At 34.1% G+C, this 18213-nt stretch overlaps 1 protein-coding gene across 1 annotated transcript in view; it reads left to right on the top strand.

Annotated features, from left to right (window-relative positions):
• Positions 1-18213, top strand: part of LOC110371420 (nephrin) — a 251131-nt gene that overhangs the window by 19628 nt on the left and 213290 nt on the right. The gene's annotated exons all lie outside the window — the stretch shown is intronic.

Raw genomic sequence — 18213 nt, 5'->3', positions numbered from 1 at the left:
ATGGCAATGTTAAGAGTTTCGGTATTTTAGTGTAAAGCGTTCTATTGTTTAGATATTGTACCCACGTGTTTTAAAATATCCCTTTCTCATAAATAAACACTATTTAGAGGAGTATCAGTACTTTGAGCTGCGACAAAACCAATTTAAAGTAAGCAGTGCCGATCACAACTCGTCTACTATCGGACTGTGACATTTAAAAAATACCAAATTTTGTGATAAATGTTAAAATTAACCACATGAAAAGTGATGAGGAGGGTTAAAGCTATCTAAAAAGTCAAATTATTGCCGCGTTGAAGCTCTCGATAACTCCATAGGTATCGGGTTACTAAATGATGATTTGGCTGAAAGGGAGTCAAGAATTCAAAATTATTGGTCAAACGCATGTTTCTTAAGAAATGAGTAGATAGCCAATTATTGTTATGATTTAAGCAGGAAAGTACTGTAGATGCCAGAAAATCTCGGTGCAGGCAAGTTTATTTAATAAAATGTCCGTGGGATGAAAACACCCTATTTGAACGTTCAGACTCATAGATCTTCAGAGGTCTACGGAGTTTCCCAAGAGACGTGGTTGTTTAAAAATCAGTGATTACGAGACCTTAAGACCTCATGCTCACAATCTATGCGCTATTTTCTGTATTTTGTAGAATTTCAAGACTTTTAAAAATGTCAAAGTCTGATAGGAGACGAGTTGTGATCGGCACTGCTTACTTTAAATTGGTTTGTCGGAGCCCAAAGTACTGATACTCCTCTAAATAGTGTTTAATTATGAAAAAGCAATATTTTAAAACAAGTGGGTACAACATCTAAACAATAGAACGCTTTATACTAAAATACCGAAACTCTTAACATTGCCATCAATCATCAGTATAGCCCATTTAGAGCAGGTGAAAATTTTATCAAATACGCATAGTTTTTCAAAAATGTTTTGATCTAACAAAAAGGTACATTAATCATGAATTAAAACTGCATTATCATTTTTCTCAAAATCACTTCCAAAACTTTTCAAAACACCGACGAACTTTCTGCCAGCAATTAGTTCAAAACAAGGTTTAACCAATTTCTCAGCAATTGTACAAAATTCAAATTTAGAATACACTCTCACGCATGCTTAGCTAACCCTTTTGATGCTAGAAATATACTACAATCATTAAAGCCTTTTGAAATACACGTAAAGTCCTTAAAACTAAGATTTCGCATAGGTGCCCGTTTTTTTTGCAAAAGAGTGTATTTTCAAAACGAAAAAAAATACAACACATGTCATAAAACCGCCGAAATATCATGTATCCTAACCTAACATTGTAAAATGAAAAAATAATTGTAAAGCTATATTTTTTGTAAATAAAACTTTGCCATATGAATCGCTATTGGTACTGAGTTAAAAAGAGTTTTCAAATAAAATGAAAACACATACACACACTCGTTAAATAAAAGTTCTATTGTGAAGTTAGTATTTATTGGGTTGGCCTTTGTAGGGTTTGCTAGGGCTGACGGCGCGGATATTTTATCCGACAAATGTTTTTTTCGGATATTTTTGTTTTGCAGTTGCGGATTATTATGTCGGGTTTTGTATGATTTGAAATGACATTCTCTTTATGACAGGTTAGCAAAAAAAAATTTTTTTTATCTATTAGATACATTTTTTTATACCTACAAAAACGATGTTAGCTTTTTTTAATTTTATATTTTTTATACCTATCTATATTGAAGAATGCTATTACTTTTTATCCGGGTGCACATAGTAGTTATTACGGGAAACTAGTTAGTAGGTACCAGTTGGCATGGCAACAACGAGAGACTTAAAACAAACACCTACTATTATCACAAATAATGGCCGACCCGAATAACAGGGACAATATATATCAATTTCATAGCTTAATAGACAACACAAATCAATATTTCCTAGAACATCCCGATATGAAATTAATAATAACTATCCATGACGCCTAAAGTAATTAATATGACAAACATCTATACATATACAAATAAATATGTATGTATGTATCAATAACATGGAAGAAGGAAACATGAGCAGAGATGCCATAAGACAGGTAGGTCAAGGGTATTCTTTGCGGTCAGAATATACGGTGGGCATGACCAAAACGCTCAGTTACAAGTGAGCTAACGAGGCGTTCGGGTTTCTTGACAAATCCATCGAAGATTTTATGTTTAACATAAATGAGTAGGTTCCAAAGAAGGCGTGTTTAAGTATCATTCCTGGTCCCCTGCATTTTGGTGACGCAACTTTCTTAAGAGATTTTGCGTTATATCATCTCCGTTTATAATTTTGTTTTCCTTGATCAATACATAGTGTTTGCTATGGCTTTGTTCCGCCTTCATGCTTCCGAGATGAGTATTACAAACATTAGTGTACTTAATTACAAACAAACAACCTGTATGTTATGTTTGTTGTAATATATTTGGGTGTTAATGTAAGCGGGAATATATGGATATGAACCTTGTTTTGCAGGCTTGAACATACCTTTAAAGTGAGGTATCAAATAATCCTAAAATAGGTGCGTTTGAGTTAAGACCAGAAGAATAGGGAACTAGAGCTAAAACGAGCGTTCTTCAGCTTTGAAATCATAAAGCGTCCTTTTGCTATCAAATTATTTTTATATTGCAAACAGTTTTGGTCGAAACGAGCCATTACGCTGTTATTTTTAATAAAATAAATGAATGAAATAGAATGAGTAGGTTTTCTTTTGTTTTCAATACTAAAGAATTCATCCATCCTAAGCTGTTTACTACCACAGTTTAATTTCAGATGATTTTGGTAATTAAACGATGCATTAGTGGAAGGTTAAAAAAACATAAATTCCTTTGAATAAATGCTAGAAGTATTTATTATGCTTTCAAATGCTACACAAGTAGATCTTTCCTATCTAAAAAATATTTCTAAATTACTTTTTTTTCACAAAAATATCCGAATATCCGCGCGCAAAATATCCGCATTTCCCATCCCTAACGTAACAAGGTAGGCCACCATTATTTATAGGGCTGGCCGGCCACCAATTAAACTTTAATTAAAATACTACGTCTGTTACCTTAATAATTTGTATTGTTAGTTATTATTTTTATCCTCTCAACTGGTTTTGTTTTGTATTAGATTTTTTTAATGTTTATTTTTTTCTGTGAATAGGGTTGGGACATTGTCGATGTAAAAAGTCGAGTGTTGAGTTATTTTTTTGTTTTTGTGACTTTTATTATTGTTGTTGTGGAATAAAAAGGTTTGGTTTTATTTTTTGACTGAACAATCATGATTAATTGGGTAATGTGTTGTATTGTAATGTATGACTACAATGTTTTTTCGTGTAAAGTATCCATCGGCGATTGCGATATGTAATGCAATATGTTTATTTGTCATTAATTCATTATGAATCATTATGTATATCAGCCTATTTAGTCAGAGATGGCAAGCAGTGAAAGGTCTTTATTCGAAGTACCAATTTAGTAAAGTTGTTCTAGAGGTATTGATACCAAAGAGTAATAAAAAGATTTATTTAATAAATCTCACATGCAATACTTGATGAATTTTGTCTTTTGTTATGCGAGTTTATCTTTGAAAATTTAATCATCTGTAAACCTTAACCAATAATTATTAATCTAGACATGAGTTTTAATTAGAAATATGTGCCGGCCGAAGTAATACCAAAGTAATTCATTTATTGAGTCGAATAACTAATCTTTTGTTCGCTTAGTTAGTTTTAATTAAAATATTAACACCAAGGGGACTGAGATTAGCTTAGTTGTTTTTAAACAAATTTAATATCAATACCATTAAAACAAATAAAAAAGGGTATTAAGTAAACGTACCTATCAAAAGATCACGCGATTTTTTTGTCGTTTTCGAAGGACGAAAATATTTGCATTTCTTCTATTTCAGTACTTTTTCTACAAAAAATCTCTCTAAAAGGTCACAGTTTTCGCGTAAAGTACTCGTAAAGGTCATCTGAATCCATTCATTTGTTAAAACGTAATTGATTAACTAACAAGGCAATTGTCACAAATTCATTTACTTTCACGTAACTAAAGGAATATGTGTTTTCACTGAATAATTATCCATTACCTGGAAAAGGACACCTTTTTATCTTGTGTTACTACAAATAACTTTCATGTACCTATAACTGTCTCTAGTATCTCGCACTGGTACTCAACTGAATCCGGTTAGACTGGAAGCCGACCCCAACATAGTTGGGAAAAGGGCTCGGAGGATGATGATGACCTATTACTGTCTCGTTGGTACAGTAGTCGACTAGGTATGCTACTGCAGTGGACTTTTAAATAACAGCACCGGAATCTGGCAATTGGTATTTGATGAACCCGTGCATCTGATAGCACGTAGGTTAATGTCGTTCCTGCACCTGATCTTAGTCAAATCGAGTTGAACTGCCGTCTCATCGCGCTATGAGAGTGAAGGAATAGAGAGTGCACCTGTGTCCAAGCAAATGCTTGTGCACTATAACATGTCCTGCAGCTGGCTGATGTACTTAGGGAGAACACCTGCCGTGCCGTCTTGGTGCTATTAACTTGAACTTAGGAAGGTACCTATGTATTCTTATTTTAACTGATGACTCAGCCAAAACAAAAGCTAAAAATTCATACAAAAATAGCTGGCCTGTGACAAAAAATCTAGATGACAATATTCCAAAAAGCCTTCAGAAACCCGATCGGCATGAAAATAGCATGAAATCGAAGCAATAGCGAGAGTCCGGGATCAGTGATGGTAATAAAATCGTCCCGGACCTCTATATGGGAAGGGCACGACCTTATTCTCAAATACTTTGATCCCAGAACAGCGAATCAAATCCCGGGTAGGGATGGGACATGTATCGATGTTGGGTATCGATCTTTTGATTGGCGTGTGCGGAAATTGCGTTTAGTAATTCGGTTTTTGTGATGTGTTTTTTTTTTGGTATTTTTTCTGTATTAATTTATGTTAGAACTGGTAAATAATTGAATATGTCGTTACATGAATAATTAATTAGGAGTACTTATTGGAAAAGCTTGCATTGTATGTTCGTAATTTAGTCCTAAGAAGATGCAAAAGAGCATTTCTCTCGATAAAATATGTGCAGCACTCTGATGCTGAAGTATTTTGATTAACACGCTTTCTACACTAAGGAAATAGGTCTAAAGTGAATAATTAGTCATCGCTTTTCAATATTCAAGAAGGATAAAATCTCGATTTTAATAAACACCGTTACCCAGTTTATCGACTATCGATATTTTACCTCAACCCTTAAATTATTCTATTAGCCTCCAGAAATTAATTTAATATATTTTAAACTGAGGCTTATCACGACCAAAATACACTCTACCCGGGTAATACGGATATTTGCCGGTCAAAAAGGTTCGTACACTAATTTTAATAAAGTGACTTTGCTTCTGGGTATCAAAATGTAAATTCGGTATTAAAAGTTCCTTGGTTAATTATACATTTTGGTTTTGAAACTTTGCTGAAAAAGGGCATTGTTATTGGACATTACTCGCGTTTTTTTTCCACGGAATTTTCGAGAAATTGCTACGATTTTTATAATATTTTGTTACGCATTGGAAAAAAAATCGTTGGTCTCTATGGGAGAGACCTTGGTTGTGTTGACGAAACGGTTTCTAGGAAAAGATTCAGATACTTAAGAGCATATTATTTTCATAATCTAGGATTACAACATATTTAATTAACTTCAGTGTACCGGCTTTGTCTATCATTTGAAAATAATAAAAAAATCTTACAAGATCAGTGCCCATCTGCCGCGTACTTATTTTAACACTACCCGCGCAAAAGAACCTAAAAATCTTGAAAACCTCGGTATGTCGGTAGTTTCCGTAACAAATACCCAACTAATTGCACATTACACAACCTCCTTCCGTTTAAAAAGATAAAATAACGTGCTTTAAATTTCCTCTGTAGAACGAAACAGCGCTTCTCTTAAGCAGGAATAGGTATCTAATTTTAAAGACAAATTGTTAAAGAATTTACGTGATAATCAGAACATTGTAATGTCAAAATCATTTACATATTCCTCTCAATCATCAGTATCATACGCCCTTTTTCCACTCAACAGCCACGTAAGCCAGCTATCATTCATCGATAAAACAGCTCTAAAAGATTCCAGGCTATACACATTCTGTTTGATTGAATACAGAGATGGAACAATTAATAATAACAGGAAAAATAATGTGATCAATTATGGTGGCTGGCGAACGGTAGTGATGGATAGGGAGCAGGCTGTACCATCTGTTACGGCGAGCGTGGGGTGAGAAGTTCTCGAAGAGATGTCGATGTTTTTTTTTATCGATACAATTTTTTTTTGAACTTTTCCCCACACTATTTTTTATTGGCTGTTGCATAAGATCACAAAAAATCTATTAGCGTGAAAGTGGTTTTTTCGCTGTTTTGTCGCAAATACCAGCTAAATTCTCATTTACAATGCAATGTTTAATACAAGTGAAAAAGTGTTATGCAATCACCATTTGCATTGATTATAGCCAGTCAAAAAACAATACCTTTTTCATACTATTTGTACTAATAAATCACAAATTACCAGAGAACAACAGATTCAAAGATCACCGCGCATAATAAAAGAATTATACTTTTTACCAATAGCTCTATAGTCTATGGTTCATTGTCGGCTGTTCCCATTCTCATGACAGAACTGTTTCTTGTCTCTGGTGGGATTTAATGGCATCTGGTTACTGTTAGTGTTTTACTGAGTTTAATATTCAAGTATTAGAAGTGTAGCTTGTAGAAATGGCCTTTCTACAAATGCATATTTATTGCTTCGGAAGATATTTATCGAATACTATAGTAGGTAGTAATTAAAATTGAAAACCTCCTCCATTTTTCAATCGAATAACCGCTTTAAATGTAGTAATATTTCAAAAGAAATTATTGTTTTCGTTTTACATAGAAAAAAATACGATAATTTTAATTAAAATACAATACAAATTCTAACCAAAAAGTTTAAAATAAAATCTACCACAGAAAACAAATGGTAGAGGCCCAAAACGAGTTCACCGTATACCTACAGGCTGTAACATTAATACAGGAATTAGGACCGAACGAACGAACGAACGAATGATAAATAATACACCCTGTATCGCTGTCAAGTGACGTCAGTGATCGAATGGCAGCCATCTTGCTTTCGGGACCACGGAGTCAGGAAAAATGAGTGGATATGCCATAATGCAGGTAGTTCAGGCGCCTTGTAGGTCCAAACCAAAATGATCAGTTACGAGTAAAATAACGAGGCGTTCGGGTTCTTTGAGACATTTATCAACGATTTTTGGTTTTACAAAGATGGTGTCCAAAGAAGGCGTGTAGGGTAAACAGTAAAGTTCCTCGGCCCCTGCTCGCCCGTATTTTGGCGCGCTACTTTCTTAGGCGATTTCTGTTATGGCACCTCCGCTAGTCATTTTGTTCTTCGTGGGAGGGACATTTGCACTGAACTGGGATAATGAGTAAAATATATGTATTCAGTTCATGTTTTGGTAGTAAGTTCAGTTTTATTACTGATATCTTTATTTATATTTTTACACGGCTGACAAAAAGTATGACCCTTTTCAGCAGTCGGGTAGGATATGTTAAAGTTCATGTTTGTAATGAGAGTTTCTCTGTTTAGTGATAAGTACTGAATTTGTGGACTGATTTGGGTGTGTCTAGTATCTTCAGATTCCTTGAATCATTCTGAGCGCCTCAGAAAAACTTACATTACAGAGATCCTCCAAAATTGTTAGTATAATAGTACTTTTGTACTAATATTATAAAACTGAAGAGTTTATTTGTTTGGTTGAACATGCTGATCTCTTGAACTAGTGTACCGATTTCAATAATTATTTCATTGCAAGGGCATCAGTGCTACTATAGGCCATGTATTGACGAAAGCTAAGTATATGCTTTTTATATAATTGCGCGAAGTAGTTCCCAGGGGACGCGGGTAGTACCTTTAGCTAGCGTTTAATACATGTAAGCTTCTATTTACCCCTTACTAAAATTAGTTGACGCGCGCCATTTTGGTTACAACAAACACATACTAAGAGGAACTCAATCTAACTGTCGTTAAACCATCGCGATCGATCAAAGTTAACTTAAACTTGCCTATTATAATATGGTAACTTAGAATTATTCGCCCCATCCCCTTGTCTAAGTTGTGCCAATATGTATTAATTAATTAAGTTTAGTATTGTTCTAAAACTTCCTAGTTATTGATATGGTGTTCGGATATTCATTGTTTAAAGTTTGGGAAAGTTCAACGACCTCTGGTTATTAAATGTCATTTGTTTTTATCTAACTATGTTGGGGTCGGCTTCCAGTCTAACTGGATGCAGCTGAGTACCAGTGCTTTACAAGGAGCCACTGCCTATCTGACCTCCTCAACCCAGTTACCCGGGCAACCCAATACCCCCCTAGGTATTGGGTTGCCCGGGTAACTAAAGAGAGAGATAAAACTGGTTGTCAGACTATCTGCCTTATTTGTGATCAAATATGAACCTATCATTTATTTATTAGTCATCAAGTAATAGGTAACCATTTAGTAGGTATTAGTGACTAGTAACTAAATACTTTTGGCAATTCATTAGTTAAACTTATTCGCTTGACAATTGTGAGTCTGTCTTGTAGAACAAATCTTGTTTAGTTAAAAATACCTCTTATTTATAATAAATACTTAAGGGGTATACTTTCGTTTATATAGATAGGTATACTTAGTAAGACAAGCGACAATTTAAATAGGTGTCTCCTTACATCATACCAGTCTTATCGCAAGATTAATTACACCCCAGAAACAGAAACGTTTTTCGAAAATACATCAGGTAATCAGTAAAAATTCTTTCGGTAAAAGCATTCCTTATACCCTTTAGAGTATCACCACACTGCACACTAAACAGTTGGCCGATAGTTGACCGATGTTGTCAAGTTTATTTATTTTTATTTAACAATTTATGTACACACACACAGAATACAGAGAAGAAGAAAATATAGTTTTTTCATGAAAGAAAATCATGTGTCCAATCTAAGTCTTCAGTCGGTCTGATACCGGCCAAAATACCTGATCTTTGCAATGTGCGTACTACCATTCATCTTCATACTGATTTAAGAGCCCGAACAAACTATCGGCCGACTAAAAGTTTTTAGTATGTGGGTAGTTCTAAGGCTAATCTTTGAGACAGTATATTTAGAAAGTGACCCTTATTTCGTGATGGTCCTTGAAATACTGTTGGTGGCAGAATTCAATGGTTTCTGATAAAAATGCTCATTATCTTCGAGTGTACTTTTTGGAGTTAGGGGTCTGTAGGAATATTGATAAAAATTGGTCTATTTAAAAGCTCAAACGCTCAACATATTTAGTAGGGCTACGTATTTATTTTAAACCAAAATTTTAGAAATGGCATTTGCTAGTTTATTGTGAATAAACACTGAAATACGTTTAAATCTATGGTACATACTTTGACCCTTGTGTTTTTTGGAGAAACATTTATTCACATGGTAGGTACATACTTTGTCTTTTTGGAGAAACATTTCTTTACATTTTATATCATAAAATTAGAAAATGATACCTACTTCTTTACTTTTTCGAAAATCTGCACATTATTTGTCAGTAAATTCTATACAACCTATCATTTTCTAACAATTTGCATCATATTAAAACTTAATGGACAAAATTTTCGCATCCCTAATAAAGGACGCTTGGTCTTGCCACACGAAAAAAAATCAATATCCCCCGGATGTCACCATAATTGAGTTAAAAACTTCTCGGAGCTAAATACTTGAGTTTTTCTTTAGATATTATCAAGTTTTGCTTCGGGCAGAATTTTTTGAGGTTCTCTTTACCATTCTTTGAAGTTTAACTTTTGACCTCTATTGATTGTTGTGTATAGAATAGAATATGTTACAAAGAAATTGATGAAAAATATATATTGGCATATTAACAATTGAATCCCTGATGATGGAAGGCGACCAAGAGGAAGACCAAGAAAACCGTGGAGAGAAGATTTAGACAGCTTCCACAAGGACTGGCCATAAATAGCGACCGATAGGGAAAGATGGATGGCTATGGGGGAGGCCTTTGCCCAGCAGTGGGACAACATAGGCTAAATTAGTAAAAAAATGTATTAACAATTGGTGCGAATCATTAATTAGTTTCGAACTTTGAGCTTTAAATATCAGATAATAAACTTGTTAAGGTCAATTTCTAAAAAAACAGTATCAACTTTTCCATTAATACAATCAAATGAAAAAAGCGAATAAAATAGCAAATAGTCAAACGACCCCACATATAGGACTTTTAGAAAACCTAACTTACCAACTTTTCGAGTAGAAAACTTTAATGAAGTTTCTGTGTTCAATGAAAAACTAATTAAAGCTAAGTAATTGACCAGTTGCTTAGTTAGAAATAATAAATAAGATTTCGTGGTCGTATAATGTCAAATGAATTGATGAAACAACTGAGACTTTTAATTGATTTATTTGTTTCTTATGATTTTAATCATTGGTTTTATTATACGACTGTGTACGTTTGTTTTTTTGAACGCGTTAATCTAAGGGTCTAGGAGTCATCATCAGCATCATCTGCCTAGCCTTTTCTCAGCTATTTTGGGGTCGGCATCCAGTCTCACCGGATTTCAGGATCTGCTAGTCTCATTTGAAAAATTGTTGCAGTATTAGAATATATGCCTATGTACCTTTCAGTGTTATATATTCTATGTACCTATTGTCTAAGGCCATCGTCTACTTTTTAACTGGATACGGGAATTAGTTACTTCGTTTGAAACGGCTTAAAAACAAGCTACATTTAAATCCCTTTAATAGTTTTAGCGTGAAGGCGCGACAGACATATTTTCGCATTTATAGCATTATTTAAAAATAACATATCTTTCTATTGTCACGTATTATTTGCCCCAACACAACAAATAGCATACAGTATTCTTCACTTTTACGTTAGTATACTATTGTCCTAATTCTAGTGCTCCAAATATAGGCCTCCCGCGTAGACCAAGGCGAATTTCTCTCTTGGGGGCATTCCCTATGAATATTAACTTGTATGAGTTTCAGGCTGAAAATAGGCAGCATATTTTTGATAGTCTTAGAAAGCTTTCGTATATGTGACCCATTTTTAAGCACGTGTCTTGTGAAATAATTGTATTATTCTTTTTATTCTTTTGTTTTATGTAGGCGATGTTTTGGTCGTACTTTCAGTATTATAGGTACTTTGTCTTTTTATATGCTTAGAGCTACTTTTGGAAAACGCATACTTATCTACTTGTGTTATAAAGTTGAAACACTTAATTGTTTGTTTGGACGCGCTATCTCAGGATCTACCAGTCCGATTTGAATAAATGTTTTAGTGTTAGCTAGCCCATTTAATGAAAAATCTTGTGACTAACCGTCAGTTGCACAAAGCTCCATTAAAGTTAAAGCTTCTTTAAATCTATTGCTGTCTCTTTTTTTGTCAACAAGATAAAAAGTGTTAGCAATAGATTTAATGATGCTTTAATTTTAATGGAGCTTTGTGCAAATGACGGTGAATCTGATAATTTAATTATCTCCACACTTAGGTATCTAAGCATCGGTACCATTCATTTTCAATAAGATGTGTACGTTTAGGTACATACGTTAGTGCCTAAAAATACTCTAGCTAGGTAAATTCTTGATAAGAAAATCAATTAAAATTGAGTATACCTAAGTATGTTTTCCACTTTTACGGTTCCTACTTAGTTAATAAAGTAAAGAATGCACTTAAATATGCTTACATGCAAGTAATTTTCCTTGCATGAAAGCCTCCAGTCTAACCAGATGGGAAGAAAATCTATAATGACGTTAAGAGGGGATGGTATGTTTGTGTGTAACGTATTTTCTCAGGAAGAAATGAAGTCATATTTGAAAAATTATTTGTTAGAAATGAGTTACTTTATTATTTTGGAAATGTCTAAGTATGCCAATGAGCTTTAAATTTTGCTGACTTTTAACACATAAAATTTACCCCTTATCGATCAATCTTAGGTAGATTCAGAGTATCAGATCTAATCCAGATTTTGGTATTTCAAACAAATTTTTAAATCCATTCAGCAGTTCTCGAGAATATCCAAACAAAACAGATTAGCCAAACAAAAAATTGTGTACCTACATTTTTGTTATACCAATTGATATGAAATCGACAAACATCTCCACCGGCCCAAGCTAGTGCTTCTATAATTTATGCCTGCGTCCTAGGATTAAATTGTCTATGCTAATCTATATTCTAGGAAGTGTATAGGATTATACAGTATTCAGTACCCGCTATATGGGGGATCAGAACCGGTTCTAACCAGTTTAAACTCCTTATGTTTAGTAAGAACTCATTATGTAGATTTTGTAAGCGTTCTTATGTGGTGTGTGAGATAATTAATGAGTGTCGTATCGCAAAAATTATTTCTTATCATCTGCCTAGCTTTATTTTAGCTAAGTGTTACTGTTACAGCCTTTTTATCGTCCCACTGCTGGGCACAGGCCTCCTCTCACTCGGAGAAGAAATGAGCATTAATCACCAAGAAGGATTAGCATTAGCTTATAGCTATTCTTATTATAGCTTTATTTTTACTTGTCTTGTGTTACCAAGGGGGTTGCCAGGGTAACTGGGTTCAGGAGGTCAGATAGGCAGTCGCTCCTTGTAAAACACTGGTACTTAGCTGCAACCGGTGAGACTGGAAACCGACCCCAACATAGTTAGGAAAAGGCACGGGAGATAATGATGATATTAAAACTAGAACTTTAAGAAGTGACTGCTTACTATTGTTATGTATCTAATGTTAACGAAAATAATACTTTTTAAAAAGAGAGTCTATGGACTTTCTTGCCGGCTCTTCTCCATGAGACAAACTTTTTGGTATCGTGCAACTAGTGTGACGTTTCATTGGAGCCTGCAAAGGCCTATTTGAAATAAAAACATTTCATTTTCACTTCGACTAAGGAGAAGAGTTTGTGGCTAAATAACAGCCGCATTGATTGACTGATCATAAAGTTAAAAAATGCTAGGTTCTGTCGGCCCGCGGATAGGTGGGTGGTCATCATGTTAAAGCGACGAAGTGGTCAACAATAATTCCATAACCGGCACGCGCAACTAAGGCGCCAAAAGGGGTCGGAGCGTCTGAGCGGGGCGAGGATAACAATACGCGCGCGAGCTTATAACTAAAAGTCGTAAGCGACAAAATGGTTTTGTAATTTTATTATTTAGAAATGATAATTTGATAAAAAATCCTTCTACAATTTTAAAGAGTATTTATACACTCAACTACTAAAAAAGTTAAGAGGCTTAAATCGGTCCCGTTTGCCCATAATATGTGCATCTCTTTTTAAAAAGAGGTATGTTTGATATATTTTTCTCTGTTATAAAAGTTACCTAATCATGTTTCTACGTCTAACAAAATAAGGTTTATATCATGAACTTTCAGGTAACCAAGTTGTATTTTGATCCGTTTTGTATTTACTGAGAAAAGAAAGAAAAAGAAAGAAAAATAATTTATTTTTGCACAGACGCACACGTATACACACAAAAACAAGACAAGGAAAATTATTACAAGATAAACAGAAATAACATTAAAAAACTTAATACTAAATAACAGTTTTAATCTATGGTCCACAGCGTCGCTCTCTATCCTATCTCATAGATTTTTATTATCCGTGGACCATACCTGTAAAAGTCACTATCACATTGATAACGATAAACATTAAGAAGGAAAAAAAATTTAATTAATACAATTTCACAAATTCCTATCATATAAAACAAATGTTATGGTGCGTGCGCAAAAAAAAGAACGTGCTCAGCATATGCTGCGACCACATGCAACCACATGAAATTGGTGCCACAGCGCTGATTTTCAGCACATCCTTTAGCGACATGATGGCGTCCGTCCCACCATTTTGCTGAAAAAATTTACTGAAACTCTGTAAGTGTATCTTGATTATTGGCTATGTAATACTTTAATTGTGGTGTGTCTGTTGTGTTTATGTTGATTGAGTTTTGAAATTGAGATCCTTGGCGCCAAAAATTCCAATTCGTCTTCTTAACATGAATTCTTTCGTGTTTCATTTAAACATCTTTGGCAATCGTAGGTAGACCAGAAAGTCTGAAAACCACTCTTACCAAGGGTTTTGGGTTGTGTAGATAACCTATCTATACATTATAATAGTAAACCCTATCTTTTATCTGTGTAAATAATTATATACCAAATTTCAAAAGGTTTACGAACAAAATTAAAATTTTAATTTGTCTACTGTACAACTACAACCTTACTTCCCTAATCATTTTTGTACTACCTTATATTCAGTTAAGTGATCTATAAAATTCAACTTTATGTCCAAGTAGTAAAGCACAAAATAGTTTGCTAACAGATTTGCTGTATCTCAACATGAAAATATTAGTTGCTATAATAAACTTTAATGCTATACATTACAGTCTAAAATGCTGTTTTAATGGCTTCCGTATATTCCTGTTTAACGTCCATACGACTTTAGACTCTAACGGTACAAGAATAAAGTTCAATATTCTTTGTGTGTGGGTTTTCATAGATGGTAGGAAAATTATTTTGAATCAGCAATAATAGCGATAGAATAGTACTGTATTGATAATTTCCTACTTGTGGTGTAAATTCCTTAAAAATACCTGTAGTTTTATAATTGAATAGCAGTTTTTTTCAATCTTGTGAAGATAGATAAAATAGTTTCGAATAAAAACAATTCATAAATTTAGACTTATTTTATAAACATAAGCACTTCATCATCATCATCTCAGCCATAGGGCGTCCACTGCTGAACATAGGCCTCCCCCTTAGATCTCCACAGATACCTGTTGGAGAAATTACATAAGCATTACCACATATTAATAGTATTATAGTGAATAACTTTCATCGGCGATTTTACTTGCGTCCTGTTCCTTACAACTTCGTGCACCTGGATAAAAATGGCTAATACTGTGGCTAATACAAATACATAAGCATATGCTTTGGGTTTTGTCACGATATCGTGGTGACGATTAGAATGTATTCAAAGTGGGTGTCATATCACGCACGATTTGAACTAAACCAAGCTTTATCGTTTAATTAGGATTCTGTTACTATCGTCCCACTGCTGGGCTGCGGCCTCCTCTCACACGGAGAAGGATTGAGCATTAATCACCACGCTTGCTCAATGCGGGTTGGTGATTTCAGACTTCATAGTCCAGGATTTCTCGAGATGTTTTCCTTCACCTTTTTATCAGCCATTGGTGACTAGGATAAGTAAGAGATTAATTAAGATAACGAAGGTATAGGTAATTATAATCTTAGCAAGCTGAGGACAGTTAATTTTTATTTTTTATAGAAGCACTTCATCCAAAAACGAGTCCTTCAATAACTGCACTAACAATTTAAGTCAACAACAATCTAATATAATTGACACTTCTATTTCGAAAAAAAACTCGACAATTCGACCACCCAAAAATGGAGAACTGTCTTTACCCAACTTTCCAATTGTTTTAACACTACCCATTTTCATTCACAAATACACAAATGACATTACCATCTAAGGAACTTGTCAAACTATCGACCAAATATCGGAAATATCAAATTTATAATTTTTTGAGTTCCGAGTTCAGATGATGTATTTCTGTTGCCGCTATAACAGCAAACACTGAAAACTAGAATAAAATAAATATATACCTATACAGCAAACGGGATTTTTTTTATTAATTTTCTAAATTATGGTACGGAACCACGCACTTGGTCGGATTTTGAAACTACGGTGTCGTGTTTAGTGACACCCTAATATGGAAGTCGCAAGTCAGACATGTCGTAAGTCGTGTTAATTCACGCACTTGTCGCGGTCGCTAGTGTGGAGTGACCCTTAAGTGGCGACGCGCAGCCACTTGCGTGTTTAAGGCATAAGCGGTAGCGATTTTTGGAAACTCGTGTTTCTTTTTTCTTAAATATATCAAAATTCATTATAGCAAAATAGTTATTAGCTATATTAGTTACATAATATGAGCATTTATCATAATAATTATGTGATGTCCAGGTAACTAGTAGTAAAGTTTTGAAGTTCATTAGCACGAGTCTGTGGGTTCGTATCTGACAAAAAATAAATATACCCATGTTCCATGCGTAAATGCTTGTGCGCTATAATTTGTCCTGCGTAGTTGGCTAATCTCCTTATGAGAACAGCCGACGTAGCCGATAATCGGCTAGGAGGACATCATCATCAAATACCCATGTTTAAAAAAAAAATACCTTTTACGTGAAAAATCACATCTCCTTTTCACAAAATCTCATTATTTATTTGTATCATTTATTCTACATGTTTTTCTTTATATATTGTATTTACATAAAAACCAGTCTTACAATTTAAGGCCTTTCAAACCGCTACCCGCTCACAGTACTACCTACAAAGAACATTAACCTCTTTTATTTTATCGGCAATGAATCGACACCCACTTCAGACAGTAACAAATTACCGATTGATTACCGACAATCAGACATTCAAGGCTAAATAACTTGTTTACAAATAAATTTTATTTACCTACTTAATCTTTTATAACTATTTTGCATTTATTGATTGAGTAGCTTTTGCTAGTTGTTTTATCCGCGTCTCATAGGAACTACTTTGCGCATCTGGATAAAAAATAGCCTTTCTCTATAAAATGAATGGTCTATTTAACACAAAAGAATTAAAAGACCGGAGCAGTAGTTCTAAAAATTGAGGCGTAAAGTAGCAAACTTCAGCCTTAAAATAATAGTACAGAAATATAAAAACTTACCATGTAATTTTGAATATGACGCGGAAAAAGTGAAAACACATTTGCCCAATTTACTCAGTTGTTTTAGAATTATTGTTTTAAGCTCAGCAGTTTTTTTTACTTCAATATTGTTTAATACAGTGCAATTAAATTATTTAATTTTGATACGCTTGGAACATTCGGCTTTCGGCAAATACAAAATGTGCGTAAAGTGGTACGTGTCTTTTGAATCAGTGATAAAAAAACTAATCCTCACTTTTAAAATGAATTATCTTTGTACCAAACACCAAATCGCTGTCCGCTGTCAGTGTAACCTAGCGAGTACATTCACCTCGACAACACGACATCCACTTCAGACAGTCTCGTATTAGCGGCCGATATAGCGCCATTGTTTCTTTGTTTATATTCAATTTAATTATATTGGATGATTATTTATCACTAACATTAATCATTAATTTTCGACACCTGTAAACCTCGTATAATATAATCAATTGTCAAAAACCTTACAGGTATACATAGAAGACCTTATACTAATATTATAAATGTGAAAGTTTCTGAGAATGTATGGATGTATGTTTGTTATTCTTTCACGCAAAAATGGCTGGAGCGATTTGGTTGGGTATGTAGATAGGTGATACCCTCGATTAACACGTAGGCTACTTTTTATCAACACAGCGGCGGGTGGAAACTAGTTAGATATATGAATTATCTTTGTACCAAACACCAAATCGCTGTCCGCTATCAGTGTAACCTAGCGAGTACATTCACCTCGGCTCGCTAACACGACAACCACTTCAGACAGTCTCGTATTAGCGGCCGATATAGCGCCATTGTTTCTTTGTTTTCAATTATAATTACTAATTATAACTTTGTTGACGTAGTTACAAGTTGCGGGGGATAGTTTTGTAGAAGGGATATTGTAGGTCCTAGTTTTGGGATTAGGTTCTAGTATAAATGTTAATAAACTAACGTTAGGTAGGGTTCATTATAAGGATAGAAAATGATACTAGAACATAGTATTCATTAACAAAAAAAATATCATCATCATTACATGCTCATAAAAAAGCGATTTTGCTAAAAACTTGCGAAAAGTGAAATGTACTGAACGGATTTTCATTTAGTTTTTACTAATAGAAGAAAACTTTTGCAAATAATTTGTAAGATGTACTTGTCCAACGCCCTGGCGCTTATTTTTTACCAAAATTAACTTCACAAATCAATTGTCACATATGGCCCTGAAAAAACCACTTAAGGACATACACGCTGAATCCTCGCACATGTCTGTCAAAAAACTAATGTAATGACATATAAAAAACTACCAATTAAACATGTGCTAACTTTTGTATCTGTATTCTGTATCTATGCGAGATTATAATCTGTGACCATGGACGTAAAACGCGCCTTGTAAAGCCGGCTTTTCACTATAGGATATAATATAAATATATTAAATCAATTAGGTGGACAGACGATCTTA

This window comes from Helicoverpa armigera, chromosome 28 (genome assembly GCF_030705265.1).
Source record: "Helicoverpa armigera isolate CAAS_96S chromosome 28, ASM3070526v1, whole genome shotgun sequence".
Classification (NCBI taxonomy): domain Eukaryota; kingdom Metazoa; phylum Arthropoda; class Insecta; order Lepidoptera; family Noctuidae; genus Helicoverpa; species Helicoverpa armigera.
Note: the sequence above shows the minus strand (reverse complement) of the source record. Positions and strands in the feature narration are given on the sequence as shown.